General features: G+C 45.9%; 1 protein-coding gene and 1 long non-coding RNA gene across 5 annotated transcripts in view; both read right to left on the minus strand.

Annotated features, from left to right (window-relative positions):
* LOC138350668 (uncharacterized) overlaps nucleotides 1-27,927 on the minus strand; it is a 625,641-nt gene that overhangs the window by 30,798 nt on the left and 566,916 nt on the right. The gene's annotated exons all lie outside the window — the stretch shown is intronic.
* On the minus strand, nucleotides 26,349-27,283 carry LOC138350514 (uncharacterized). The gene is made up of 2 exons (XR_011222144.1): nucleotides 27,062-27,283; nucleotides 26,349-26,691 (listed from the first exon to the last, which is right to left on the minus strand). It is a non-coding gene; the product is annotated as an uncharacterized lncRNA (long non-coding RNA).

The raw sequence follows: 27,927 nt of genomic DNA on the forward strand, positions 1-27,927 counted from the left end.
GTGTTGGTGTTTATCTTATCTGTCTCCCACCATGACCAGGGCTCCCACGCTGGGCGCTCCCACAGTGTGTATGTCTCCCCCCATGACTAGGGCTCCCACGCTGGGCGCTCCCACAGTGTGTATGTCTCCCACCATGACCAGGGCTCCCACGCTGGGCGCTCCCACAGTGTGTATGTCTTCCACCATGACCAGGGCTCCCACGCTGGGCGCTCCCACAGTGTGTATGTCTCCCACCATGACCAGGGCTCCCACGCTGGGCGCTCCCACAGTGTGTATGTCTCCCACCATGACCACGGCTCCCACGCTGGGCGCTCCCACAGTGTGTATGTCTCCCACCATGACCAGGGCTCCCACGCTGGGCGCTCCCACAGTGTGTATGTCTCCCACCAGGACCACGGCTCCCACGCTGGGCGCTCCCACAGTGTGTATGTCTCCCACCATGACCAGGGCTCCCACGCTGGGCGCTCCCACAGTGTGTATGTCTCCCACCATGACCAGGGCTCCCACAGTGTGTATGTCTCCCACCATGACCAGGGCTCCCACAGTGTGTATGTCTCCCACCATGACCAGGGCTCCCACGCTGGGCGCTCCCACAGTGTGTATGTCTCCCACCATGACCAGGGCTCCCATGCTGGGCGCTCCCACAGTGTGTATGTCTCCCCCCATGACCAGGTCTCCCACGCTGGGCGCTCCCACAGTGTGTATGTCTCCCCCCATGACCAGGGCTCCCACGCTGGGCGCTCCCACAGTGTGTATGTCTCCCACCATGACCAGGGCTCCCACGCTGAGCGCTCCCACAGTGTGTATGTCTCCCACCATGACCAGGGCTCCCACGCTGGGCGCTCCCACAGTGTGTATGTCTCCTACCATGACCAGGGCTCCCACGCTGGGCGCTCCCACAGTGTGTATGTCTCCCACCATGACCAGGGCTCCCACGCTGGGCGCTCCCACAGTGTGCGTGTCTCCCACCATGACCAGGGCTCCCACGCTGGGCGCTCTCACAGTGTGCGTGTCTCCCACCATGACCAGGGCTCCCACGCTGGGCGCTCCCACAGTGTGTATGTCTCCCACCATGACCAGGGCTCCCACGCTGGGGGCTCCCACAGTGTGTATGTCTCCCACCATGACCAGGGCTCCCACGCTGGGCGCTCCCACAGTGTGTAGGTCTCCCACCATGACCAGGGCTCCCACGCTGGGCGCTCCCACAGTGTGTATGTCTCCCACTATGACCAGGACTCCCACAGTGTGTATGTCTCCCACCATGACCAGGGCTCCCATGCTGGGCGTTCCCACAGTGTGTATGTGTCCCGCAATGACCAGGGCTCCCACGCTGGGCGCTCCCACAGTGTGTATGTGTCCCCCCATGACCAGGGCTCCCACGCTGGGAGCTCCCACAGTGTGTATGTCTCCCACCATGACCAGGGCTCCCACAGTGTTTATGTCTCCCAACATGACCAGGGCTCCCACGCTGGGCGCTCCCACAGTGTGTATGTCTCCCACCATGACCAGGGCTCCCACGCAGGGCGCTCCCACAGTGTGTATGTCTCCCCCCATGACCAGGGCTCCCACGCTGGGCGCTCCCACAGTGTGTATGTCTCCCCCCATGACCAGGGCTCCCACGCTGGGCGCTCCCACAGTGTGTATGTCTCCCACCATGACCAGGATTCCCACAGTGTGTATGTCTCCCACCATGACCAGGGCTCCCACGCTGGGCGCTCCCACAGTGTGCATGTCTCCCACCATGACCAGGGCCCCCACGCTGGGCGCTCCCACAGTATGTATGTCTCCCACCATGACCAGGGCTCCCACGCTGGGCGCTCCCACAGTGTGTATGTCTCCCACCATGACCAGGGCTCCCACGCTGGGCGCTCCCACAGTGTGTATGTCTCCCACCATGACCAGGGCTCCCACGCTGGGTGCTCCCACAGTGTGTATGTCTCCCACCATGACCAGGGCTCCCACGCTGGGCGCTCCCACAGTGTGCGTGTCTCCCACCATGACCAGGGCTCCCACGCTGGGCGCTCCCACAGTGTGCATGTCTCCCACTATGACCAGGGCTCCCACGCTGGGCGCTCCCACAGTGTGCGTGTCTCCCACTATGACCAAGGCTCCCACGCTGGGCGCTCCCACAGTGTGCATGTCTCCCACTATGACCAGGGCTCCCACGCTGGGCGCTCCCACCGTGTGTATGTCTCCCACTATGACCAGGGCTCCCACAGTGTGCGTGTCTCCCACTATGACCAGGACTCCTACAGTGTGCGTGTCTCCCACTATGACCAGGGCTCCTACAGTGTGCGTGTCTCCCATTATGACCAGGACTCCTACAGTGTGCGTGTCTCCCACTATGACCAGGACTCCTACAGTGTGCGTGTCTCCCACCATGACCAGGGCTCCCACCCTGGGCGCTCCCACAGTGTGTATGTCTCCCACCATGATCAGGGCACCCACGCTGGGCGCTCCCACAGTGTGTATGTCTCCCACTATGACCAGGGCTCCCACGCTGGGCGCTCCCACAGTGTGTATGTCTCCCACCATGACCAGGGCTCCCACGCTGGGCGCTCTCACAGTGTGCGTGTCTCCCACCATGACCAGGGCTCCCACAGTGTGTATGTCTCCCACCATGACCAGGGCTCCCACAGTGTGTATGTCCCCCACCATGACCAGGGCTCCCACAGTGTGTATGTCTCCCACCATGACCAGGGCTCCCACAGTGTGTATGTCTCCCACCATGACCAGGGCTCCCACAGTGTGTATGTCTCCCACCATGACCAGGGCTCCCATGCTGGGCGCTCCCACAGTGTGTATGTGTCCCGCCATGACCAGGGCTCCCACGCTGGGCGCTCCCACAGTGTGTATGTCTCCCACCATGACCAGGGCTCCAACAGTGTTTATGTCTCCCACCATGACCAGGGCTCCCACGCTGGGCGCTCCCACAGTGTGTATGTCTCCCACCATGACCAGGGCTCCCACAGTGTTTATGTCTCCCAACATGACCAGGGCTCCCACGCTGGGCGCTCCCACAGTCTGTATGTCTCCCACCATAACCAGGGCTCCCACGCTGGGCGCTCCCACAGTGTGTATGTCTCCCACCATGACCAGGACTCCCACACTGGGCGCTCCCACAGTGTGTATGTCTCCCACCATGACCAGGGCTCCCACGCAGGGCGCTCCTACAGTGTGTATGTCTCCCCCCATGACCAGGGCTCCCACGCTGGGCGCTCCCACAGTGTGTATGTCTCCCCCCATGACCAGGGCTCCCACGCTGGGCGCTCCCACAGTGTGTATGTCTCCCACCATGACCAGGGCTCCCACGCTGGGCGCTCCCACCGTGTGTATGTCTCCCACTATGACCAGGGCTCCCACAGTGTGCGTGTCTCCCACTATTACCAGGGCTCCCACCCTGGGCGCTCCCACAGTGTGTATGTCTCCCACCATGATCAGGGCACCCACGCTGGGCGCTCCCACAGTGTGTATGTCTCCCACCATGACCAGGGCTCCCACGCTGGTCGCTCCCACAGTGTGTATGTCTCCCACCATGACCAGGGCTCCCACGCTGGGCGCTCCCACAGTGTGTATGTCTCCCACTATGACCAGGGCTCCCACAGTGTGTATGTCTCCCATCATGACCAGGGCTCCCACAGTGTGTATGTCTCCCACCATGACCAGGGCTCCCACAGTGTGTATGTCTCCCACCATGACCAGGGCTCCCACAGTGTGTATGTCTCCCACCATGACCAGGGCTCCCACGCAGGGCGCTCCCACAGTGTGTATGTCTCCCCCCATGACCAGGGCTCCCACGCTGGGCGCTCCCACAGTGTGTATGTCTCCCCCCATGACCAGGGCTCCCACGCTGGGCGCTCCCACAGTGTGTATGTCTCCTACCATGACCAGGACTCCCACAGTGTGTATGTCTCCCACCATGACCAGGGCTCCCACGCTGGGCGCTCCCACAGTGTGCATGTCTCCCACCATGACCAGGGCCCCCCACGCTGGGCGCTCCCACAGTATGTATGTCTCCCACCATGACCAGGGCTCCCACGCTGGGCGCTCCCACAGTGTGTATGTCTCCCACCATGACCAGGGCTCCCACGCTGGGCACTCCCACAGTGTGTATGTCTCCCACCATGACCAGGGCTCCCACGCTGGGTGCTCCCACAGTGTGTATGTCTCCCACCATGACCAGGGCTCCCACGCTGGGCGCTCCCACAGTGTGCGTGTCTCCCACCATGACCAGGGCTCCCACGCTGGGCGCTCCCACAGTGTGCATGTCTCCCACTATGACCAGGGCTCCCACGCTGGGCGCTCCCACAGTGTGCATGTCTCCCACTATGACCAAGGCTCCCACGCTGGGCGCTCCCACAGTGTGCATGTCTCCCACTATGACCAGGGCTCCCACGCTGGGCGCTCCCACCGTGTGTATGTCTCCCACTATGACCAGGGCTCCCACAATGTGCGTGTCTCCCACTATGACCAGGACTCCTACAGTGTGCGTGTCTCCCACTATGACCAGGGCTCCTACAGTGTGCGTGTCTCCCACTATGACCAGGACTCCTACAGTGTGCGTGTCTCCCACTATGACCAGGACTCCTACAGTGTGCGTGTCTCCCACCATGACCAGGGCTCCCACCCTGGGCGCTCCCACAGTGTGTATGTCTCCCACCATGATCAGGGCACCCACGCTGGGCGCTCCCACAGTGTGTATGTCTCCCACTATGACCAGGGCTCCCACGCTGGGCGCTCCCATAGTGTGTATGTCTCCCACCATGACCAGGGCTCCCACGCTGGGCGCTCCCACAGTGTGCGTGTCTCCCACCATGACCAGGGCTCCCACAGTGTGTATGTCTCCCACCATGACCAGGGCTCCCACAGTGTGTATGTCTCCCACCATGACCAGGGCTCCCACAGTGTGTATGTCTCCCACCATGACCAGGGCTCCCACAGTGTGTATGTCTCCCACCATGACCAGGGCTCCCACGCTGGGCGCTCCCACAGTGTGTATGTCTCCCACCATGACCAGGGCTCCCACAGTGTTTATGTCTCCCACCATGACCAGGGCTCCCACGCTGGGCGCTCCCACAGTGTGTATGTCTCCCACCATGACCAGGGCTCCCACAGTGTTTATGTCTCCCAATATGACCAGGGCTCCCACGCTGGGCGCTCCCACAGTGTGTATGTCTCCCACCATAACCAGGGCTCCCACGCTGGGCGCTCCCACAGTGTGTATGTCTCCCACCATGACCAGGGCTCCCACGCAGGGCGCTCCTACAGTGTGTATGTCTCCCCCCATGACCAGGGCTCCCACGCTGGGCGCTCCCACAGTGTGTATGTCTCCCCCCATGACCAGGGCTCCCACGCTGGGCGCTCCCACAGTGTGTATGTCTCCCACCATGACCAGGGCTCCCACGCTGGGCGCTCCCACCGTGTGTATGTCTCCCACTATGACCAGGGCTCCCACAGTGTGCGTGTCTCCCACTATGACCAGGACTCCTACAGTGTGCGTGTCTCCCACTATTACCAGGGCTCCCACCCTGGGCGCTCCCACAGTGTGTATGTCTCCCACCATGATCAGGGCACCCACGCTGGGCGCTCCCACAGTTTGTATGTCTCCCACCATGACCAGGGCTCCCACGCTGGGCGCTCCCACAGTGTGTATTTCTCCCACCATGACCAGGGCTCCCACGCTGGGCGCTCCCACAGTGTGTATGTCTCCCACTATGACCAGGGCTCCCACAGTGTGTATGTCTCCCACCATGACCAGGGCTCCCACAGTGTGTATGTCTCCCACCTTGACCAGGGCTCCCACAGTGTGTATGTCTCCCACCATGACCAGGGCTCCCACAGTGTGTATGTCTCCCACCATGACCAGGGCTCCCACGCTGGGCGCTCTCACAGTGTGCGTGTCTCCCACCATGACCAGGGCTCCCACGCTGGGCGCTCCCACAGTGTGTATGTCTCCCACCATGACCAGGGCTCCCAAGCTGGGCGCTCCCACAGTGTGTATGTCTCCCACCATGACCAGGGCTCCCACGCTGGGGGATCCCACAGTGTGCGTGTCTCCCACCATGACCAGGGCTCCCACGCTGGGCGCTCCCACAGTGTGTATGTCTCCTTCCATGACCAGGGCTCCCACGCTGGGCGCTCCCACAGTGTGTATGTCTCCCACCATGACCAGGGCTCCCACGCTGGGCGCTCTCACAGTGTGCGTGTCTCCCACCATGACCAGGGCTCCCACGCTGGGCGCTCCCACAGTGTGTATGTCTCCCACCATGACCAGGGCTCCCACGCTGGGGGCTCCCACAGTGTGTATGTCTCCCACCATGACCAGGGCTCCCACGCTGGGGGCTCCCACAGTGTGCGTGTCTCCCACCATGACCAGGGCTCCCACGCTGGGCGCTCCCACAGTGTGCGTGTCTCCCACCATGACCAGGGCTCCCACGCTGGGCGCTCCCACAGTGTGCGTGTCTCCCACCATGACCAGGGCTCCCACAGTGTGCGTGTCTCCCACTATGACCAGGGCTCCCACAGTGTGCATGTCTCCCACCATGACCAGGGCTCCCACAGTGTGCGTGTCTCCCACCATGACCAGGGCTCCCACAGTGTGCGTGTCTCCCACCATGACCAGGGCTCCCACGCTGGGCGCTCCCACAGTGTGCGTGTCTCCCACCATGACCAGGGCTCCCACAGTGTGCGTGTCTCCCACCATGACCAGGGCTCCCACAGTGTGCGTGTCTCCCACTATGACCAGGGCTCCCACAGTGTGCGTGTCTCCCACCATGACCAGGGCTCCCACAGTGTGCGTGTCTCCCACCATGACCAGGGCTCCCACAGTGTGCGTGTCTCCCACCATGACCAGGGCTCCCACGCTGGGCGCTCCCACAGTGTGCGTGTCTCCCACCATGACCAGGGCTCCCACAGTGTGCGTGTCTCCCACCATGACCAGGGCTCCCACAGTGTGCGTGTCTCCCACCATGACAATGAACAATTCCGTCACCATACTATCACGGCCAATACGGGTTACAAGTGTTACTAACACAAGAGGTCTGTCACACGTGGCCATAAAGCTCAGCCTTATATAAACATGTGACACTAATCACAAATATATGTGATAATATATAATGTATAATTTTATCTCTTGTATAATTTATCATTATACAGGTATAATGTAGGGTATAAACTCGTATAATTTAGCATTTCCAGGTCGTTATAAATAACGACCTGAACAAATGGAGGAATGGTCTAGAGAATGGCTACTAAAGTTCAACTCCGGAAAATGTAATGTAATGGAATAAGGTGAAGGGAGCAGGAGGCTGAACACAAGGTACCATCTGGGAGGTGATATCCTGCAAGAGTCATAGAGAGAGAAAGATCTGGGGGTTGAAATAACACCGAACCTGTCCCTAGAGGCCCACATCAAAAGGACATCATCAGCGGCATATGCTAGGTTGGCAAACATAAGAACTGCCTTTAGAAACTTGTGTAAGGAATCGTCCAGCACCCTGTATACCACATATGTCAGACCAATCCTGGAATATGCAGCTCCAACTTGAAGTCCATACCTAGTTAAACACTAGACAAAGTTAGAGAAGATTCAGCGGTATGCCACCAAACTCTTCCCGGAACTGAGAGGTATGAGCTACGAGGAGAGGCTAAGGGAGCTGAACTTTACGTTCCTCGAAAACAGAAGAGTAAGGGGAGACATGATAACCACCTACAAATTTCTCAGTGGGAATTGACAGGGTGGACAAAAACACAAACTCTTTACCACGGATGGAACACGAACTAGATATTTCTGTTTGCAGATTTGGGACCAGACACTCTAATATTTTCCATGTGTAGATTTATTATGTATTTCTCCCGCCCGCGCTCTAAAGAATACAGATTTAGACATTTTAGTCAGTCGCAGTAATTTAGATGGTTTATTGAGTATATTCTACCAGTAAAGGTTTTTTGCACTCTCTCCAGGTCAGCAATTTCTCCAGCTTTGAAACGGGCTGTCATTGTGCAACAGTATTCCACTCCAGAGATCACCAGCGTATTGAAGAGTATCATCATTGGTACGGCACCTCTAGTGTGAAAGGATCTTGTTATCCAACCTGTCATTTTTATTGCAGTTGTGACGACTACTTTATTGTGTTCTTTAAAAATAAAGTCTTCCAAGATTACACACAAATCCTTTACATTGCTGTTACGTTCTATGGTATGATTTGACTGAGTTTTGTACGTACTTTCAGTTTTCATATTTTTTTGAACATAGCGCAGGAGCTATGAGTGGGAGAGAACTTATCTTCATTATATATCGTATTATTTTTTGTGGTCTATTGAAAGACCTGATTTACATTAGTTTAGAGGTTTGCTGTGTTCTCTATGTTGTCTACTCCCATAAAAACCCAAATATCATCTGCAAAGGATGATACGGAACTATAGTTTGTGTTATTGTATGTCTAATATGAGAATGAGAAAGAGTACTGGAGCAAGCACAGTACCCTGGGGGACTGAGCTATTCACGGTTGATGATCCGGATTTTATCTTGTTTACTATTACATATTGGGTTCTGTTAGTTAGGAATTGTAGATCCATCTTCCTATTATTCCGGTGATTCCTTTTGAACGCATTTTTTGCGCAATAACACTATGGTCACATTTGTTGAAGGCTTTTGAGAAATCTTTGTACATTACGTCAGCTTTGTACATGACTTCCCTGGCATCTAAGGCCATGTCATAGTGGTCCAGCAATTGTGATAGGCAAGAGCTCCCTGATCTGAAACCATGTTGTCCAGGGTTATGTAGACGCTGTGATTCCATGTATTTTGTGATATTACTTCTTATCACTCTTTCAAACATTTTTATGATGTGTGATGTTAGTGCTATCGGTCTATAATTTTTTGCCTTTGCTTTATTCCTTTCTTTATGGAGTGGTGCTAATTCTGCTGTTTTTAGTATGTCAGAGATATCGCCAGTATATAAGCTCCGTCTCCAAAAATTTTTTAGGTCCTGTGGTAATTTTTTTATAGTTCTTGATAAATATGGAATTCTAGGAATCGGGGTCTGGTGCATAGTCTATAGCTTCTTCAAAATCAAGTGAAGTTAAGGTGACATCTGTTATATGATTTGATGTTCGTATCACATTCTTGAAGAATTCGTTTGGGTTATCAATCTTCAAGATGTTTAATAAGAATTTCTACTTTACAAAATCAGCCGTATTATAATTATATTTTTATGATACAATTGCAATGCTACAAATGTCAGGCTGTTAAAGACGCTATTTACTGCTAGTAGTGGTCTTGCGGGTCTCCAGCTTGGCTGTAAGTCGTTTACAGTCTGGCTGATATGTTGTGAGAGCTGTACGAACTACTCCGTCAGGTGTTGGTGTGTGTGTAAGGATCACACGAGACTTCCGCTTCACAAACTTCATTACAGAGTTCAGTGATTCATAACAGTGTGTTGTGCTGAAAATTGTGATGAACCACACACTAGTTTTCTTTAGTTCAGGATATTTTATTTCTGGAACTTGTTTCCAGAACTCAATTGTAGACTTGAACTTATGGATCATGTTCAGATCCGGGTCCTCCTGGAATTCCATTAGTTCCATTTCCACAGCAGATGATTCCGGAACTAGAGGTTCGGGAACTGGACAGTCACCATTGACCACATTAACCATGGATGGAGTGACAAGAAAGGCAAAGTCGAGCTTCAGCTTCTGCAAGTCATCAAGCCTGGCTGGCAAATTATCAAGCATTCCTTGTAATTTATCTTTGTATTCTTCCAGTTTATTGTCTTATATTTCAGTACCATTGGGACATGTTCTGTGAGAGCGCAGTAACTGTCCTGGCAGCTCTTGTGCCAAACGCTCAGTAAAACAAAAAACAAAAAGGAGAGAAAACAAATTAAAATAAATCTGCTGGAACTTTTACGGTGTGCAAACTGTCGGTAAAGAACAGCAGAATAAACACTTTAAAATATTTAATATAACAAAACTTAACAAACATTTACTTTAATATTACAAAAATAATACTTAATAAGTAAATACAAAAAAACATTAACCCCTTGGCTTAAACACAATTAAAAGAAAAATATGGATAAGTGAATTTTACGTTAATAAGAAAGATGTACAACACTCTTTATGCAAAATGGTCTAAGCGTCTACCGTCACTTGTAGTAAGAACGTCAAGGTGAGGGCAAGATGCGAGAGCTCTGAGCACTAGAATGATAATCTGCTGACTGGGTCATGGGCAGGTCCTTATATACAGGCTGGTGACGTCACAGTGGCGCGAAGCAGGGGCTGTAGACGATGAACTGAACCGGCCCCGTAAGTGGTGTTTTGCTGGTGGTAAACGAGGAGCCAGCGAGTTGCAGGTGCGCATCTCTCGTGGATGGTAGGGTGAAGGGACGGGGAAGGAGTGACTAGACAATTCGTATTGGCACGTATTGTTGGCGTTTGCTTGATGTTGAAGCATACTCTTATAGAAGGCAGAAGGAACAGACAAAATCCATTGCTATGCCGGGGGAAAACTGTAACAATCAGGAAATGTATTTACTCTCGTACTGAGATAGGGGCAGTGAATCAAGTTGCTTGACAATATATCTCCTTGAAAAGTTCTTATTTTACTCTGAAAGCTGAGAATTGTGTGAATAAGGTCAGAAATAATCTTATCTTTCCCCTGGAGTGCCAGGTTGAGAGTTTGTAGATGATTCATTATATCAGGAAGGAACCTCAGATCTTGTATCCATTCATCATTTTCCAGCTGAGGGTAGGATAATTTCCAATTATTAAATAATAATAGGCGCCAACAGATCCACAAACCTACTCAAGCATTGCTGGTTGACAGCCACCTCACACTGGAATAGAAAGAGACGTCACTAGGTTTATCACAAGCTCCAATTCTTCAAAAAAAATTCTGAACCGTCGATGGGTCTTCCCATTTGCGCGTATGAAATTGATAATTTCAAGGACAGCTTTCATAACATCTTCATACCTGAAGTATCTGGCTGTAAAGTGTTCACGATGAACAGAGAGGAACTGGAAAGCTGGAATCACTTTTCATAAGTTCAACTAATCCTACATTTTCCCCACCATTGCAGGTATTCACCATATTCAACTCCATATTCATCAAGAATCTGTTGCAACACTGACGAATTTATTCAGTGGAATAAAGTTCTCGGTGGCACTAGAAATATTCTCAAGCCGCATATCTCATCGAAAAAAGTGGAAGAGATGCTGACTGGAACGTTCCCTCTATAGTGCAGGAAAACGAATCGCAGAACAACTTGAACGCTCCACCCTATCTCAAGAACGACAAAGAAGGCTATGTAGGGAAATATAAACGATTGAACTAAATCTACAAGAATCATATAAAATCCAGGAGAGGCAGAGATAGCAGAAGGCCATCAGAGATAAATCCGAAATACATTTTCTTCTATGCAAAATTTAGAACAAAAACTACATCTTGTATTAGACCCCTGCGAAAGGGAGATGGAACTTTCACAGATGACAACGAAAAAATGAACGAAATACTGAGGCAACAGTAAGTCTGCAAAGGTGGTGATCTGAGCTGATTCCTGCCACTTCATTAGAATTTGTTTTCAGTTAGTCCTTAAATATCTCAAATTTTTTTGGTTTACTTCTTTCACATATTTGTGTCTTTGTGATTACTGAAACTAATACAAATTACCAGTTTAAAACTGCATATAATTCTTTTTATATAATTTTTTTAATTCTTGTAAATTCTTTTTAACAAAATGTGTAACAATAAAATCGTAAGTGTAAAATTTGTTCCTGTGCTGAGGCTGACAAACACCTGAGCTTCATCATTTGTGGCTCTTACAGTAAGTAGACTGGCCGCCCCTGTCACCAGTTATGTCATATATAAAAGGCCACTAAACTCAGCCACTCAGGAAATAAGATCAGCCAAAAGAAACTACGAAAGAAAACTTGAGCAAAACATAAAGGAAGATCCAAAGTTGTTTTATGCTTATATAAGAAATTAAACAAAGGACTCGAAAGGACCCTTAAAAGATGAGACTAACCAAGTTATAGTGGACGATTAATGGGCAACAAACACTTTGAATGTTGTGTTGTTGTTGTTAAAGATTTAGCTATTCAGGACGGAGTGTCCATGTAGCACGGGCTATGGTGAGCCCGTAATTGAGTTTGGTTAGACATGATAACCTTTTTCCTGTGATATTTGGGTCTAAGTTTAAAATGGAGGAGAGGACTTGTCCTTTTCCCCTGCTTATTTGTCGCTTCTGTTTTAGTGCACTGGTTTTAATCTTGTTTTATTAACATTATCTTGGTGGCGGATGTAGATGCAGAATGCTCACTAATGAGTCCCATTCCTCAACAGCTTTTCTAATCATTGTAGTCGCGGTGGAATGTGCCTCTAATGCAGCTGCTGTCATTGGATTAATGTTGAGTTTGATGCACAGGGGTTCAGTAGCTTCACATTCCAGTAAGTCAGATTCAGATTCAGATTCAGATGTTTATTCAGGTAAGGTATATACATACAAGTGATGTTACATTAATGGATTGATATATAGATAGAGCTAGTACATACAATGCCTAAAGCCACTATTACGCAATGCGTTTCGGGCAAGAAAAACATTAATATCTAGAACTTAATACTAATTGAGCATAAAGAATAAAAAGTGTTGAGAACAAATACAAATAAAGATAAAAAAAGGGGGAACATGACTGAAAAAGCAGCACAAATACAATAGGTTGACAAACAGTGTTGATTAAAAAAAAAAAAGAAAATAGAAAATAACAGACATGGGTTGACAATAGAGGAGTGAGGTAGATTACAGGGAATTTATTAGGTAGTGTTTAGTTTTTATCTTAAACTGGTTGAGAGAGGTACAGTCTTTAACATGGTTGGGAAGGTCATTCCACATTCTGGGCCCCTTGATTTGCAGAACATTTCTAGTTTGATTAAGACGTACTCTAGGAATATCAAAACTGTATTTATTTCTGGTGTGGTGCTCATGGGTTCTGTTACAACCTTCTATGAAGCTTTTAAGATCAGGATTGGCATTATAGTTTAGCGTTTTATATATGTATAATACACATGAGAGAATGTGCAGTGACTTAATATCTAACATATTAAGAGATTTGAGTAGGGGTACCGAGTGATGTCTGGGGCCAGAGTTGGATATTGTTCTAATAGCAGCTTTGTGTTGGGTAATTAGAGGACGTAAGTGATTTTGGGTAGTAGAACCCCAAGCACAAATACCATAGTTGAGATAAGGATAGATAAGGGAGTAATAGAGAGTCACCAGGGCAGGGCATGGTACATAATATCTGATCTTAGAAAGAATGCCCACAGTTTTTGAAACTTTTTTTGATATATTTAGAATGTGTCCCTGGAAATTCAGCTTGTGGTCAATGAGAATGCCAAGGAATTTGCCATCTAATTTGTTACAAATTTGGGTATTGTTTATTTTGAGATTTATAAGACTAGAGGATTTATTGCCAAACAGAATATAGAAAGTTTTGTCAATGTTAAGGGTGAGTTTGTTGGCAGTTAGCCAAAGATGGACTTTATTTAGCTCAGTATTTACTGTGGCATTTAGAGCAAGAGGGTCAGGACTGGAGTAAATGAAGGTTGTGTAGTCAGCAAATAGAATTGGTTTGAGGTGTTGGGAGGCATTTGGAAGGTCATTAATGTAGATGAGAAAGAGGAGAGGGCCAAGTATGCTGCCCTGAGGAACACCAATGTTGATGGGTAGGGTGGGAGAAATTGTATTATTCACAGAAACATATTGGAGCCTGTCAGTAAGGTAGGACTCGAGGTATTGTAGGGAGTGTCCTCTGACTCCATAATGATGTAATTTAAGAAGAAGGTTATGGTGGTTGACAGTATCAAAAGCTTTACGCAGGTCCACAAATAACCCAACAGGGAACTCCTTTTTATCAAGAGCTGTATGAATCGAGTTAAGCATACTAATAAGTGCATCGTTAGTGCTTTTTTTGGGTCTGAAGCCATATTGGCAAGGGCTAAGTATATTGAGTTTGGCTAGATATGAGTAAAGCTGCTTATATATAAGTTTTTCAAAAATTTTTGACAAGTTTGGCAGGATTGATATAGGTCTGTAGTTGTTAACATCTGTGGGGTCACCACATTTGTGGACAGGCGTTACTCTCGCTTTTTTTAGAATATCTGGAAAGGTTTGGAGTTCAAGTGACTTGTTGAAGAGCAAAGCAATAGCAGGGGCTAAAGATCTGGAGGCTTTTTTGTAAATTAAAGTTGGTATCTCCTCAAGGGCACCAGACTTGGTTTTAAGGGAAAGGATTATCTCATTGACGTCAGTGGAGTTAATAGGCTTTAGGTACAGAGACTGTGGATAGTTACCTGTAAGATAGTCCTTAATGTCAGTACTGGAAGATGGAATATCATTTGCAAGGGATGAACCAATGGAAGAGAAGAACCTATTGAACTCAATAGCAGAATCAGAGGCTGAAAGCTGACCATCGTTATTAGACAGGAGAGTCGGTTTGTTATTTAAAGATTTCTTTGATCCCAATATTTGTGAAATTGTGCTCCAAGTTTGTTTAATGTTGCTCTTTATTTGAGTAAATTTATCTTCGTAGTATTTAGTTTTGGCTCGTCTAATTATCTTAGATAGCAATAATGAGTAATTCTTTGAGAATTCTTTGGAGACAATCCCTAACCTATACTTCTTCTCAAGGTCGTGTTTTTTGTTAATGGATTTCAGTATTCCCTTTGTAAGCCAAGGATTGTTAAGCCTTTTGCTTGTGACTTGTTTTGTAAGCCTAGGACAGTGGGTGTTATAAAGACTAAGAGTTGTTTGTAGAAAAGATTGCACTGCTAGGTTGATGTCCCCTATGTTACCTAACTCGGACTCCCAGTTGACATTATCAGCAGCAGTTATAAAATTGTTTATAGCAGTTTCATTGTGCAGCCTAAAGCTTAACTCCCTTGTTTCTAGAGGTGGTTTGCTAATGTTAGTTAAGAGAAATGTGGGGTAGTGGTCTGTAGTGCTATCGGTGATTATACCTGAAGTAAGCGGAGAGGTTATGTTGGTCCAGATGTGATCTAGAGTCGTGGCAGTGCTATCAGTGATTCTAGTAGGTCTAGTGATTAAGGGTATGAGGAAGCAGGAATTCATACAGTTGAGGAAGCTAACAGCAGTAGGGTGTTCTGGCTCGCAGAGGTCAATATTAAAGTCCCCTGCGATAATTAGGTGGTGTTTGTTCAGTCTGTTATCAAGTATTAGATTTCTAAGGTTTGAGTTGAATACAGACACATCAGTGTTGGGAATTCTATAGACTGCACCCACAGACAGGACAGACTCGGCACCCTTGACTCTGAAGCTGGCGAGGATATACTCCCCATAGCAGTCTCTAGTTCTAATTTCTTTTAAGCATGTTAGTTCTTGGTGGTAGTAAAGAGCAGTGCCACCACCTCTCTGGAGTTGACGACAGTTGTGAATTGCTGAGTAGTTAGGCATGTTAAAGAGTTGAGTAGTATCCTCTTTCAACCATGTTTCAGTAAGTATAATAAAAGAGAATTTGTTGTCAATAGTTTCAATCAAGGCACTAACATCATCGAAGTGTTTACCTAGGGATCTAACGTTCAAATTGATTACAGAGATATTGTGATTATGAGTTAATACATTGTTTACATCATGTGCTGCAAAATATCTGCAATTTAGATCATTAAAGTGATTATTGTCATAGATAGTGGATAAGAGGTTAAGTTCTGGGTCTATACTTGACTGCATAAAAAAAGCTGATTGTAGAATCAGAAATAAGTAGAAATAAGCTATAAAATAGGGAAAAATATATACACAAAACTGTACAAAACAAACACAAAAGGGGCTTACAGGGGTACAATGGAGTAAGGGAGTATGGCTTGGCTAGGCAACCTAGGCAATTAATGAGATTAAAGAAAAAACATGTAAACATGGACTATACAAAACACAAGATATAGAAATACAAAACAAAAAATATAAGCAAGACTAAGCAATACAAAAAAAACAAATTGAGCAAAAATGAAAAAAAAAAGAAAAAAATGAGGTAGATTGCTTACGAGTACTCTCAGGTACACTGTAAGTAACAATTTGCAATTTGAGATGCAGGCAAAGCCAGGGGTACAATGGAGTAAGAGAGCATGGCGAGGCTAGGCAACCTAGGTAATAAATGAAATCAAAGAAAAGTTGAATAATAAACATAGGCAAATTTAAGCTAATGATTAATAACTATAGATAGTTCAGTAATGACTGTATAATTAAAAAGACCTGAAGAACTACTTAATAACTCAATTAAATAATTTCGGTAAATGACTAGGTAAGAGTAAGTTAAAAATGAAGTCAGAAAATGAACCAAGGAGACTTAGGATACCTAGCCCCACTAGTTGACAGGGGGTTAATTAAGTTAATTCATTGGGAGAGATAAGGTGAGACAAACCACATTATGAGAGGAAAGTGTTGAGGTTTTCTTCTCTAGTAATAGTAAACATTTTGCCCTCTGCGGTTTTTCTCACCTTTATCAGACCATCTCTAACGAAGCACTGATGAATAGCATCTGGGTTTTGTTGCCGGATTTGACGCAGGCGGTAGAGGATTTGCTGTCTGTTCCTGGTCAAGCACTCGTTGATGTATAATCCCTTCCGTTGGGATGCAGCTGTCCGGACTAGATGGGATTTCGTGAACTGGGAAGACAGCTTCAGGCGAATTTTCCGTTGATTTAGACCTGATGGATTCAGACCTGAATGACCTGACCTGACCTGACCTGATGATTAAGTAGTGCAATAGTGGCGCCTCTGCCTCAGTTTCACAGATGTGACACTCTTTAACTATTGGGTTCATTACCTCCCAGCAGCGCTTGTAACCAAGTCTGAGTCTGTGTATGGCTACTGCAATGTCTCTGGATATATTTTTGCCAGGCTTGAAAGAGGAGTAACCAGTGGCTTGTTCATACCATATCGCAGTGGATCTTCCTTCCGCTACTTTGACTCTGTGGCGACTTTTGATAGTTGAGAATATTTTCTTCTTGATTTGCTCCTTAATCTGTGAGAAACTTGGAGGTATTTGAACCTGTACAACAGGTAGAGCAGTGGCAGTTTTTGCTAGTGAGTCTGCCTTTTCATTACCATCTATGCCAATGTGACATGGTATCCAATTTAGGGAGATTGACAGCCCTCGATTATGGGCATCTTGTCCTATATGTTGAATTTCTGTGAGGAGATGTATATTATCTCTGTGCTGTCTGGATAACAATGCCTGGAGCGAAGATTTAGAGTCTGTATGAATGATGACATCATGTAAATTATTCTCAATTGTATAGTTTATTGCCTCCTTCAGGGCATATAATTCTGTTTGCAATGTTGAGCACCCACTATTCATGCTCCAGTAAGCTTCATGGTTGGTAGTGTAAACTGCTGCCCCAGCAGAACCTCTTTCTTGATCAACTGATCCGTCTGTGAAGATGTGAGTCGTTGTGGGTCTAGAGATAGTTTCCATTTGTTGCTCTATTACTTCCTTGAGCCTCTGCGGGTCACATGCTGAGTTTTTAACTGGTAATCTTTCAATGATTATCTTTAGAGTCGATTCTTCCCATGGAGGAGGCTGTCGAAAGTGTTGATATGGTCTATCTTCCCCTTTGTTTTTAATGGCCCATATCATGTCCATTTTCTCTAAAATCTTGACCACATTATCCATCCATGAGCTTGTTCTAAACTGTAGGTTATTCTGAAAGGATCTCTGTATGCTGTCTTTGATTGACAGTCTGGCGGTTGTTCCAGTAAGTTTTCCTATTATGGTGGCTATCCTGTGTTTCATTCTGTTTTCTAATGCTGATAAATTTGTTTCCATTCTAAGGTTCTCTCTACGCGTCCATATAGGTGCTCCCAGCATTGTTCTCAGAACATCATTTTGGGACACTTCCAGTTTCTCCCATTGGTTATCACTGAGGGATGTAAGAGCAGGAGCAGCATAGTCGATGAGTGACTTAACTGCTTGAACGTAGTACATTTTGAGTACTGGTAGAGATGTACCCTCTCTAAGACTGGTCAGAGAGCGCAAAGCTGAGTTTCTGGCTTTACAGCGTTGCCGAAGATATTCAATTTCTTGAGTGAATGTCAACTGGTTGTCTATTATGACTCCTGGGTATTGAAAAGAGGTAACCCACTCAATTTCTTGTCCTTGTACTGCCAGTCTGATGTCTTGAGTTCTCATTTTAACGGCCATTGCTTTTGTTTTATTGCTGTTTATTTTCACTGCTAAGCGTTCCGCTTCCTTGCTGATAATATCTAGGCATTTTTGTGCATGGTTCCTTGCACCTTTGTCATTGATGATGACCACAAAGTCGTCTGCATAGTTAAGAAGTTTGGCTTTTGGTAGCTTGAGCTTCATGAATTGTTCCATGAGACAGTTGATGAGGAAGGGGCTTAGTATTCCTCCCGGCGGAGTTCCATTTTCCAGCCTCTTTGAGGTCGATGTTTTTCCTTGGAATTTGACTTTAGCTTCTCGGTTAAGCAGGCTTCCTTTGGCAAAAGCAAGAGCGTGTCCTTTGATTTCCTTATCCTCAAGGCAGCACAGTGTAGCTGGAGCACTGGCTAACTCGAAGGCTTTTTCAAGGTCTAGAAAAATAAGGATTCCAGGTTTGTCATTGATTTTATCCAGGAGGGAGGTAAGGCATTCTGTGGTTTCAACACCTTTTCTGTAAGCAAACATATTTTGGTGTAGTGGATTGGCTTTCCATTCAATTCGATTAAGGGCCATTCTTTCTGCAGTTTTGGCCAGACAGCTTGTTAATGAGATGGGTCTTGGATTTCCTGGGTCTTTAGGTTTTGGAATGGGAACTATAATTGCACTGTTCCAAGAGAGTGGTCGGGTTCTTGTCACCCATACTCTGTTGATGAGATTCAAGAAGGCTTCTTCACCCTTTTCTCCTAGCTTGGCTAGCATGTTGTAAGTGATTTTGTCCTCGCCTGGAGCTGTATTTTTAGTTTTCTTTGTAGCACTTCTGAGTTCTTTTAGATTGAAAGGTTGGTCTAGTTCGTCAGGTAAGGCTAAAGCATCATCTATTTTTTTCCATCTTGCTGCTTGAAGTCTATGTTGGTGAGTCAGAGTTGCTTGAGGAAGTTGAGTGGAACTGGCTCTTGAAGCAAATAGATTTGCTAGCCTTTCTGCTTCTTGCTCTGGATGAACATGGTGCGGCGGAGCAGGAGGCGATTTTCCTTTGGCCTTGTTGATCTGTCTCCAGATGTCGCCCAAGGACGTATGCTGATTTCGTTTGGCACTCCACTCGAGCCATTTTTCTTCTCTGATTTTTGCTGTTTCTTTGTGCACATGATCTCGGACAGCTCTAAGAAGTCCTAGATTAGCTTCGGTTCTGTCTCTTCTGAAATTCTTTCGTACACGATTTAGTCTGTTATGTAGCTCTTTGATCCTATCACAGTAATACCAATGGTCCTTGTGTTGTTGGGTAATTGTTATCCTCTTGGGGATGGCGTGATTTGCTGCTCTATGTATTGCATTTACTAAATCTTTTTCCATTTCTTCGGTGTTGTCAGGAGGAGTGTAGTTTTGGTGCCAAGTTTCGAGAGCTTCCTGAAACTTCGTCCAATCTGCCTTGATAAAGTCCCATCCGGGCTCGGGAGCTGGAGGTCTGGGAGGTAGTGCTATATTAATAACTGTTTTTGTAGCAAAGTGGTCACTAGTCAGAACATGATCCGCTGACCAATGACACAACTCATAAATACTGGTGGAAACAAACGTAAGATCCAACTTTGCCCCGCCAGTGTGGGTTGGTTCCGTCGAATTAATTTCTATTAATTTAAGACTGATTTCTGGCACTTCATCCAAAAGATGTTCAATATGTCTTCCGTTGGCGTCGGTTCTTGGTGAATCAAGAAGTAATTCACTATGAGCGTTGAAGTCACCAGAGATGATAGTAGGTGTAGTGACTGCTATTTCAAAGATTGTTGAGAGATCCATGTCATGTTCTCTCTGGCTCTTGTATACATTGAAGACGGACAGCGTTGAGTTCCTCATAGTGAGCTTAACTCCCATAATTTCGACGTTCTCGCCACAGTTGGGCAGGTCTGTGATTGTCGTGGCATTGATATGATTTCTTACTAGAATTGAAATGCCTCTGGTGCCACCTTGTGCCATAGGGCAGTGGAATCCTTGATATCCTGGGATATTGATAAATTTGCCAGTCCTGGTGAGTGTTTCTTGAAGTAGAACAATATCAATGCCATCCTTGAGAAGCACTGCTCTGAGTGTTTGTGCTTTGCTTTTGAATCCTTGAATATTCCATTGTATAATTTTGAGATTGTCCCTTTTTCCGTTTATAGTGGAATCATTGAGTCCATGGTTTTTATAGTACTGGTTTTCCCGACCGTTTGTCTTTTTGGCTGGAGTGGAGACTTTCTTCTTGGTGGGTGAGGAGACTCCTGGTTGGGCCGAAGCGCCCCTGCTACATCTAGCCACTGGGGCACCCGATGATGCAGGGATCATCATTCCTGCCAGGGAGGTCCCGGGGGCAACGGCAGGCATGTTCTCTCTGCCGCCCCGATCCATTCTGTTGCTGTCTCCCAGTGGAGCAGCGCCCCCCTGCCCCCTCCAGTTGTTGGAGGCCCCGTCCTTGCCCAGACCAGAAGGACCCGGCGCGCCAGACTGTTGCTGATCTTCATTTATTCGGACTTGCCGAGGGGTGTACCACTGGCTTTTTACCGAGGGTCTGGTCGATTGGGGTCTCGAAGTTGTTACTTTGGGTTGCTGGGTTGATCCGAAAACTAGTATTCTTTTTACCCTTTCTGGACACCGTTTGTTCCAGGCGTGATGTGTATCCCCGCAGTTCGGGCATTTTGCTTTCGTTTGTCTGCCTTCTTTGTGCAGATTCTTGCATATGTCAGTAATATGGAGCTCGCTACATACACCACATCGTTCCGGACCTCTGCAGCCATCTTTGTGGTGGCCGAAGCGCTGACACCTGTAGCAGCGCATGGGTTCTGGGTTGTACAGTCTCAGCCTGAATTGACCATAGATGCCAACACTCAGAGTGTTGATGCGAGGTCCTTTTATTGTTACAAGAACCTGTCTTGTTTCGATATTGTTGTGCTTGCATCTTTCCGCCGTTGTGACATTTGGGCATTCTAGGAGTCTGTTGGCATGAACTTCGACCGGGAAATTTTGAACTATCATTTTGGTGATTTTTTCTTCTGGTTTCAGTTCCACTAGGTGTTCTGTGTTCCTGAGGTTTGTGATTATATCCGGATTAGCTGTGGATATGTTATATCTACCTCTAATGTCGGGCTTGGCTCTAAGATCTGATCCTGGATTATTCTTTTCCAGAGCGGCAATGAAAGCATAAGTGGGACCATCCACTGGTTTTTTGGTCTTGAATATGGTCCTTGGCATTGGTTTGGGTGCTGCTCTTGAGTTCTGGTTGGCTTCTAGTTTGGTTTCTTTGGACGTTTCTTCGGTTCTTCTTCGTTTGTTTGCCTTTCCGTTGCCTACAAGTTGCCACGGTGCTTCGTTTAGGGTTGGGTCGTCTTCAGCAATTTTCCTTGCTCTTGCTACTATATCACCGTGTCCTTCTGACGTTAATAATTCAAGAAGGATGGTTAGGAAAGTCATATCCTGGGGAGACATGGTTACACTGTACTAAAAGAGTAACTGAGGGAGTGACTGTAACTGTGTACTGCTACACTCAGCGACTGAAGTGAAGCGACTTTGAATGAATATTTTACATTATTGTTCACACTAGAAAGGTTAGATGACATCCCATCACCCACACAAATGTTTGAAAGAGGTGAAGAGAGCGAATTAACGGATTTACTCCAGACGTGAGACACAGTCAGGAAGAGCATTGACAAACTAAAAGGACTCGAAAGCCCCAGGTGTGGATGGAATTCAATCCAGTCATAAAGGAACTGGCAGATGCACAATACCTAACACTGAAACCCTCCTTTTTCAGAAATTCTCTGGACAGGGGTATAAACCCATGGAACAGCCTACCTGCTGAAGCCGTAAATGCCAAGAGTGTTGAATTTCAAAATCCAACTGGAGAAGATTATCAAAACAAATGTTGGCAAAAACGAGGCGACTAATGTCAGTGGCCCTCAGGTAAACTTTGAATATATGCAGCATTGGAACGCTAAATAATGTGACTATAGGTATTTTGGTACCTGAGGACGGATTGCTGGATCAACATCCTCCAAATTGTTCAGTATGTTAATTAAAAGTTTTGACGAGATCCGCCCTGTCATATCTGGTTTGCAGTGTTAACTGTGTGGCCCTCAACCGTTCCTGGTGTGTGAGTTCATTTTGCTCTGGAATGATTTTGTTGCCCAGTGTTGAACTTTCTCCAAAGAAGCTCAGTTTATTAGAAGATGAGGTCTCTATGCTTGGATTCAATAATCCAAGTGGGGGCACACCAGAAATTTATACAATTGAATAACTACCTTCTTTTGGTAAAATCAGTAGGAGCCATGAGGTGTGAATGGCTCCACACCGCTGGAGCCATGAGGTGTGAATGGCTCCACACCGCTGGAGCCATGAGGTGTGAATGGCTCCACACCGCTGGAGCCATGAGGTGTGAATGGCTGCACACCGCTGGAGCCATGAGGTGTGAATGGCTCCACACCGCTGGAGCCATGAGGTGTGAATGGCTCCACACCGCTGGAGCCATGAGGTGTGAATGGCTCCACACCGCTGGAGCCATGAGGTGTGAATGACTCCACACCGCTGGAGCCATGAGGTGTGAATGACTCCACACCGCTGGAGCCATGAGGTGTGAATGGCTCCACACCGCTGGAGCCATGAGGTATGAATGGCTCCACACCGCTGGAGCCATGAGGTATGAATGGCTCCACACCGCTGGAGCCATGAGGTGTGAATGGCTCCACACCGCTGGAGCCATGAGGTATGAATGGCTCCACACCGCTGGAGCCATGAGGTGTGAATGGCTCCACACCGCTGGAGCCATGAGGTGTGAATGGCTCCACACCGCTGGAGCCATGAGGTGTGAATGGCTGCACACCGCTGGAGCCATGAGGTGTGAATGGCTCCACACCGCTGGAGCCATGAGGTGTGAATGGCTCCACACCGCTGGAGCCATGAGGTGTGAATGGCTCCACACCGCTGGAGCCATGAGGTGTGAATGACTCCACACCGCTGGAGCCATGAGGTGTGAATGGCTCCACACCGCTGGAGCCATGAGGTGTGAATGGCTCCACACCGCTGGAGCCATGAGGTATGAATGGCTCCACACCGCTGGAGCCATGAGGTATGAATGGCTCCACACCGCTGGAGCCATGAGGTGTGAATGGCTCCACACTGCTGGAGCCATGAGGTATGAATGGCTCCACACCGCTGGAGCCATGAGGTGTGAATGGCTCCACACCGCTGGAGCCATGAGGTATGAATGGCTCCACACCGCTGGAGCCATGAGGTATGAATGGCTCCACACCGCTGGAGCCATGAGGTGTGAATGGCTCCACACCGCTGGAGCCATGAGGTATGAATGGCTCCACACCGCTGGAGCCATGAGGTATGAATGGCTCCACACCGCTGGAGCCATTCGTCTTTAACAAAAACGACATTAACAAAACTGCTTAAGAAGCCGTTGTTGACTAGGGCCTGCCTAGGATACTTATATAATAAATATCGTTGTTGACTAGGATATTTATATGATAAATATCCCGCAGGATAATAAAAATAATGAACAAAAATGTAATGGACAATAAAAGTAATGGGCAACAAAAGTAATGGACAACAAAAGTAATGGGCAACAAAAGTAATGGACAACAAAAGTAATGGACAACAAAAGTAATGGGCAACAAAAGTAATGGACAACAAAAGTAATGGACAATAAAAGTAATGGACAACAAAAGTAATGGACAACAAAAGTAATGGGCAACAAAAGTAATGGACAACAAAAGTAATGGACAATAAAAGTAATGGACAACAAAAGTAATGGACAACAAAAGTAATGGACAATAAAAGTAATGGACAACAAAAGTAATGGACAACAAAAGTAATGGACAACAAAAGTAATGGACAATAAAAGTAATGGACAATAAAAGTAATGGACAACAAAAGTAATGGACAATAAAAGTAATGGACAACAAAAGTAATGGACAACAAAAGTAATGGACAATAAAAGTAATGGACAATAAAAGTAATGGACAACAAAAGTAATGGACAATAAAAGTAATGGACAACAAAAGTAATGGACAATAAAAGTAATGGACAATAAAAGTAATGGGCAATAAAAGTAATGGACAATAAAAGTAATGGACAATAAAAGTAGTGAACAAAGAAAACACGAACAAAAACGTATATATAAAAAATGTAATAGACAAATAAATATTTGACAATATATTAAATAGACAATGAAATTAACAAAATTAAATACCTCTAAGGGGCCGGGTGCACGTGCACCAAAACGTCCTCAAACACACTCAGTTTGTGTTGTGCATCTTCATGGTAAATGCTCCAACTTTTCCTAATGGATCAACATTATACAATGGAAAGAAAAAACAGCAAATTTCACAACTTCAAATTAGTAACTAATATCTTATAATGAGACCAATTGATATTTTATTCATTATGGTCCCAGAATGGGTCCCATGGGTCAAATAGATTGGAAAGTCTAGGTTATGGGTTGTGGGCCGGTATTGGAGCTAGACGTTAACCCAGAGATAGGTGACGTAAAAGGGGTTTTTGATGTGGATTCAAAATATAACCTATTTAAAAATATTCTAACCAAAGCCCAGGAATGTAGTATACCATATAAATTGAATAGATCGAATACTAATGATCCAAAGTGGATAACAAAGGATCTGAAGAAGTCGTCGTCTTCAAAGGATCTGAAGAAGTCGAAGTCTTCAGCCGAACAAGTCATAGACTTGTTCGGCTGAAGGCATATTGTTAAGTTCCTCTTTCGTAAATACAGATATAATATATTTATTAAAAATACTACTCATTTCTTCATCACTATCTGTTATTTGACCTGTCTCGGTTTTTAATGGACCTATCCTTTCCCTAATCTTTGTAAGGTATAACTGGAAAAACCCTTTAGGATTTGTCTTCGCTTGCTCTGCTATGCGAACTTTAGTTTCTTTTTGCTTTCCTTATCTCTTTTTAAGTATTTCTAACCAGTTGTACGAATTCCTGTTCTAAACTGACTTCCCCATTCTTAATCCTTTTGTACCACGCTCTCTTTTTACCTATAAGGTTCTTCAGATCCTTTATTATCCACTTTGGATCATTAGTATTCGATCTATTCAATTTATATGGTATACTTCATTCCTTGGCTTTGCTTTTAAATGGGGCTATATTTTGAATCCACATTCAAAATATAATTGATTCAAAACTGATAACCCACAGTGGGGTTACAGAGGCAGATAGTGGGTTCATCAACTGAACCCCATTGTTCATTTAGCTAAGCAAGTAAAACTCTTCTGAATCTAGTTACACAATTTTTAAATATTTACAAGCAAGTACTTAAGTACTTGCATTACTTTACAGGCAAGTACTTGCATTATCTACAGTGGATGGGCTGCATTGGCTATTTTATAGTTTTTTCCAGTGTCGGTCTTCCTCACTGGTATTTTACCACCTCTGACGAAGCAATCTTTGATTAACATATTGGAATTCTTACAAACTTGTCGCAGTTGAAAGGAAAGATTCTGCCTATTCCTGGTAAATCAGTTTTTCACGAAAACAGTGGGTTTTCCAGACCCAAAAGCTCTGATAAGGTCTAATCTTCACGAACAACTATGTAATTGGACACGAATTTTCCTAATGTTTTCAGTAGATACTTTGGTACCTCTTCTGTGTGCTGCTTTGTTTTCACCTGCTTGCTTGAAGTTTGTAATTCAGCTGCTCCCGTAGTTCCTTAACCACGAGTTGACACGGTCCGCTCAGTTGGTTTCAAGGGAAAATTTCGTGAGGAAATAATGACAACAGCTAGGAGTTTTTATTGGTCTGATTCATCTTGGGAGACAGTTTGTTGCAATAGCAAGGTATTAAGTGGGTTTTAAAAGCTGGCAAATATTCTCTCCTTCATATCTTTTTTTAACCAACCACTTGGGCTGGACGGTAGAGCGACGGTCTCGCTTCATGCAGGTCTGCGTTCAATCCCCGACCGTCCAAGAGGTTGGGCAACATTCGTTCCCCCCTCCCCCGTCCCATTCCAAATCCCGTGCTATGTAGTTGTAAGGGCTTGGCGCTTTACCCTTATTTTTTTCCCTCTCCTATTTTCTAGTGGTTTCAATGGAATTCAGGTTTTAAACTTTGAACTGAAGAGAGCTTAGTTTCATGTAGGAAAAGATTAACTTCGTTGGCCAGTTCTTGATTTTGGGAAGTAATGCTGAGTTTATAACTAATTATTCAATACATTTTTCACAATATACAGCATCAGAAATACCTAAGCACAACTGCACTAAACAGATAGCAACAATGGTAAATGTTAACAAGTCTGTGATTATATATAAGAGCCTTCTGTCTCATAGATATTTTAACAGGAACCAAATGTTTGATCATCTTGCGACTTGGTCCTGCAGGCCCTAGAAGACATAGAGACCGGAGAGGCGTAGCGAGGCGGCCAGGGCCTGGGTGGTGCCGGGTTGACCCTGTGGCGCTGAGAACATGGTCCAGGGGTTGCCAGCGCTGACGTTCCTCTCGTGAAGTTCTCGAATCAGTGTCTCAATACCCTCGCCTGCAAGCATCAGGAGACGTGAAGGCTAAACCTGGCTATGTCACACATCTAAATAGCAACTTATATCAGAGAAATACAATATGGATTAATTAATATTTTGCTGAGATGAGCAGCACGTCTGGTTAGTTTGAAGTATATAAGCATTATAGCTTGCATTAATCCAAACCAGTGTGCTAAAATTGATCTGGGTTAATCAGGACTCATAATAACTTGTTTAGTCAAAGGCAATGTTGGGTAATCAGTGCCCAGAATTATACTAGACGCACCTCAACAAAGTATACTAATACAATAATAATAATGATACTAGAGGCCAAAGAAGAGCTTCAAGGAACTCTGGTTGTTCCGGAAATGCATCAAAATATATACGTACTGGTGAGAAGAGTACCCAGGAAGGTCAGGTCATCATAGTGCCCACCTCTGGAGTGAGGACATAATTGACTTATCAGATCACAACACCATACAAGGTCGGGGTCGTCATCTGTGAGGTCACGGTGGATGGTCAGGGAAGCTGATCACCTTCGTATGGGAGAGAAGACAGGGCGGCCACATCCATGCTGGTCGGAGCTTCCAGGGTAATACCTGAAGACGTGCACTACTGTACATTCATATATATATATATATATATATATATATATATATATATATATATATATATATATATATATATATATATATATATATATATATATATATATATATATATATATATATATATATATATATATATATATATATATATATATATATATATATATATATATATATATATATATATATATATTATATATATATATTATATATATATATATTATATATATATATATATATATATATATATATATATATATATATATATATATATATATATATATATATAGGGGGTTACCACCACCGGTTTAATTAAAGGGACCCACATCCTCAAAGAAGAAGAAAATAAATAGCGTTCAGAGAAGACCTTGTGGATCCTCACCGAATACTTTAATCTTTTCCTCTCCTACCACCCCTGTTATTTCTTTTTTTTTATTTGATTTTATTGCAATGCTACAGTTTACAGAAAACACACACTTATATAACAATATACCACTCAGTGTTCGAAGACCTCGTCCAGCTCCTCGGGGGTCGGGTGCGTACCCAAAATTCAGCACGCATTTCCCCTCTGAACAGCGACACTGAGGCACTGGAACATGAAACTGGCCGCTCGTGGGTTTCAAGTCATCCCAATGAGTTCCTCGCCCA

This window comes from Procambarus clarkii, chromosome 46, assembly GCF_040958095.1.
Source record: "Procambarus clarkii isolate CNS0578487 chromosome 46, FALCON_Pclarkii_2.0, whole genome shotgun sequence".
NCBI lineage: Eukaryota > Metazoa > Arthropoda > Malacostraca > Decapoda > Cambaridae > Procambarus > Procambarus clarkii.